The sequence below is a fragment of the Rana temporaria genome, chromosome 6, assembly GCF_905171775.1.
Source record: "Rana temporaria chromosome 6, aRanTem1.1, whole genome shotgun sequence".
In the NCBI taxonomy this organism is placed as follows: Eukaryota; Metazoa; Chordata; class Amphibia; order Anura; family Ranidae; genus Rana; species Rana temporaria.
In genome coordinates this window covers 213,007,563-213,011,840 of record NC_053494.1, presented here as the reverse complement: position 1 = coordinate 213,011,840, position 4,278 = coordinate 213,007,563, and positions in this window count along the sequence as shown.

Here is a 4,278-nt window from a genome sequence, read left to right as displayed (position 1 = left end):
CTGCGTACGCATTTTACGTCGTTTGCGTTCGTCGGGTTCCGCGTAAGGCTGCTCCTGCTATTAGCAGGGGCAGCCAATGCTAAGTATACCCGTCGTTCCCGCGTCGCGATTTAAAAAAATTACGTCGTTTGCGTAAGTGAATCGTGAATGGCGCTGGACGCCATTCACGTTCACTTTGAAGCAAATGACTTCCTTGCGACGTCATTTACCGCAATGCACGTCGGGAAAGTTTCCCGCCGGAACATGCGCACTACGCTCGGCGCGGGAACGCGCCTAATTTAAATGATCCACGCCCCCTACGGGATCATTTAAATTACGCGCCCTTACGCCGGCCATTTTTAAGGAGCGCCCGCGCAAATTACGTAGCTACTGCTTCATGAATGAAGCGTAGCGCAGGTAATTTACGGAGGCGCAGCGTTAAAACGGTACGCTGCGCCTCCGTAAGAGGGCGCAAATCTTACCTGAATCCACCCCAATAAGTTTTCCCATTTTTTTGTGGTAAAATGATGTGCCTCAGTTTATATTCGGGGTCGACTTATACTCGAGTATATACGGTATATATTTTTAATAGGAATGGCGGTGAAAATAAATTTCAGCGTTGCATACATTCATTTTACCAGCAAACTCGTGTTTTCTTGAAGCAAACCAGTGGAAGAAATATATTGCTGGATTACCTTTTCCCAAACTCTAAGTTGTTACTCAGGAAATTCCTGAGGGACGGGTGGAATGAGATGCCATGCAGAGCTATGGGGGTAGAAAATATATTTCATCCGCAGTCACAGCGGAGGTTACAAGATTCATACAGCCCATGAAAGCACACAGGCGTGTCAGGAGCCCGACATATTAGCCGCCATGATAAATAGTTACCCTCCAAAGAATTGCTACATTTAACTGCTTGCCGACCAGCCGCCGCAGTTATACGGCGGCAGGTCGGCTCTGCTGGGCGAGAGCACGTAGCTATACGTCACCTCGCCCAGCAGCCAAAAGGGGCACGAACGCGCCGCCGGATCCGCACACGCGCACCCCCTGCTCGCCCCTGACTCCCGCCCGGGATCGCCACCGGGCACACGCGATCGCTCGTTACAGAGCGAGGACCGAGAGCTGTGTGTGTAAACACACAGCTCCCGGTCCTGTCAGGGGAGAAATTCCTGACCGTCTGTTCATACAATGTATAAACACTGATCAGTCATTTCCCCTAGTGAGGCCGCCCCCCCCTACAGTTAGAACACACCCAGGGAACATACTTAACCCCTTCCCCGCCCCCTAGTGTTAACCCCTTTCACTGTCGGTGGCATTTTTATAGTAATCCAATGCATTTTTATAGCACTGATCGCTATAAAAAATGCCAATGGTCCCAAAGATGTGTCAAAAGTGTCCGAAGTGTCCGCCATAATGTCGCAGTACCGAAAAAAAATCGCAGTAAAAAAAAAATATTAATAAAAATGCCATAAAACTACCCTCTATTTTGTAAACGCTATAACTTTTGCACAAACCAATCAATAAACGCTTATTGAGATTTTTTTTAACGAAAAATAGGTAGAAGAATACGTATCGGCCTAAAGTGAGGAATTTTTTTTTTATATATATATATATTTTTTGGGGGGGATAATTATTACAGCAAAAAGTAAAAAAATATTCATTTTTTTCAAAATTGTCGCTCTATTTTTGTTTATAGCGCAAAAACTAAAAACCGCAGAGGTGATCAAATACCACCAAAAGAAAGCTCTATTTGTGGGGAAAAAAGGACGCCAATTTTGTTTGGGAGCCACGTCGCACGTCCGCGCAATTGTCAGTTAAAGCAATGCAGTGCCGAATCGCAAAAAGTGCTCTGGTCTTTGACCAGCAATGCTCAAAGCATTCAACAAGCTAGCCACTTCCTGGATAGTTAAAGCTATAACCTTGGCCTATAAGGAGAAGGGGTTGCCATTGCCTGGTGACATCAGGGAGCATGTTACTTGCATTAGTTCTATGTCCTGGGGAGCAGTGAAGGGTGTGTCCATGGAAAGTACCTGCAAGGCGGCCACTTGGTCATCGAAGACATACCTTCCTTCAGGGCTGAACTGGGACAAAAATTTGTCCCTGGACTTCATCCAGACTGGCCCACTTTGACAGGTCTCTCCCATGGCGGCCGCACAACTCCCGCACTCCCCCTCCCCCCCCCCCCCGGCCACCCAAGCCCCCTCTCCCCCTTCACTAGCCACTACAGTAGGTGTTTGTGATATTGTGCTTTTAGCACGACAGCGTCGCGCTGATACTCGGCGACGTGGTGCCGAGATCTCGCCGACATCGCACTCACTGGAATAGTGACAGCACATCCCAGCAAGCGCGTCATAGAAGCGACGGGAGATCCGACTTGGATTCCCGCCAATTCTACACGTGTGCGGCGTTTGTTATGAATCCTGAGGGGGAAGTCCCCGCCGGATTTTAAATAAAAATCCGGCATGGGTCCCCCCTCAGGAGCATACCGGGCCCTTAGGTCTGTTATGGGTTGTAAGGAGAGCCCCCCTACGCCGAAAAAACGGCGTAGGGGGTCCCCCTACAATCCATACCAGACCCGTATCCAAAGCACGCTACCCGGCCAGCCAGGAAGGGAGTGGGGACGAGCGAGCGCCCCCCCCCCTCCTGAGCCGTACCAGGCTGCATGCCCTCAACATGGGGGGGTTGGGTGCTCTGGGGCAGGGGGGCGCACTGCGGCCCCCCCACCTCAGAGCACCCTGTCCCCATGTTGATGAGGACAGGGCCCCTTCCCGACAACCCTGGCCGTTGGTTGTCGGGGTATGCGGGCGGGAGGCTTATCGGAATCTGGGAGCCCCCTTTAATAAGGGGGCCCCCAGATACCGGCCCCCCACCCTAAGTGAATGAGTATGGGGTACATCGTACCCCTACCCATTCACCTGCAAGAAAAGTGGTAAAAACACAAATAAACCACACAGGGTATTAAAATATTTTATTTTTCTGCTCCGGAGGGGCCTCCCCTGTCTTCTTTATTAGCTCTTTTACCAGGGGAGGCTTCTTCTTTGACGTCTTCGGGTGGGTGGGGGCCGCCGTCTGGTTCTCTTCCACCGCCGGGGGGGGGTGGCTTTTAAAAAAGCCCCCACCCCCCCGGCGGGTTTCCTCCGGCGTCTTCGGCGGGGCTCTTCTTCTTCCGCTATCCCGACGGGTCTTCTCCGCTATCCGGGGGGTCTCGCCGCTCTCCGCTGTTGACTCGTCGCACCCCGGTTCTTCGTCTCGCTGTCCGGTCCCTTCTTCCGTGCTGTACGTCTTCTTCCGTGCTTTGAGTTCTTCTTCCGCGCTGTGACGTCATGTTCTTCACTTTTCTTCTCCCGATGTTGACACGCCGGTCCTCCTCGCTGAAATGACGGATGCGCGCCTTGCATCGGACCTATATAGGCCTCACAGTCCCATCATGCTCTGTACCTACCCATGTGATACCTACCCACGTGGGTAGGTATCACATGGGTAGGTACAGAGCATGATGGGACTGTGAGGCCTATATAGGTCCGATGCAAGGCGCGCATCCGTCATTTCAGCGAGGAGGACCGGCGTGTCAACATCGGGAGAAGAAAAGTGAAGAACATGACGTCACAGCGCGGAAGAAGAACTCAAAGCACGGAAGAAGACGTACAGCACGGAAGAAGGGACCGGACAGCGAGACGAAGAACCGGGGTGCGACGAGTCAACAGCGGAGAGCGGCGAGACCCCCCGGATAGCGGAGAAGACCCGTCGGGATAGCGGAAGAAGAAGAGCCCCGCCGAAGACGCCGGAGGAAACCCGCCGGGGGGGTGGGGGCTTTTTTAAAAGCCACCCCCCCCGGCGGTGGAAGAGAACCAGACGGCAGCCCCCACCCACCCGAAGACGTCAAAGAAGAAGCCTCCCCTGGTAAAAGAGCTAATAAAGAAGACAGGGGAGGCCCCTCCGGAGCAGAAAAATAAAATATTTTAATACCCTGTGTGGTTTATTTGTGTTTTTACCACTTTTCTTGCAGGTGAATGGGTAGGGGTACGATGTACCCCATACTCATTCACTTAGGGTGGGGGGCCGGTATCTGGGGGCCCCCTTATTAAAGGGGGCTCCCAGATTCCGATAAGCCTCCCGCCCGCATACCCCGACAACCAACGGCCAGGGTTGTCGGGAAGGGGCCCTGTCCTCATCAACATGGGGACAGGGTGCTCTGAGGTGGGGGGGCCGCAGTGCGCCCCCCTGCCCCAGAGCACCCAACCCCCCCATGTTGAGGGCATGCAGCCTGGTACGGCTCAGGAGGGGGGGGGGCGCTCGCTC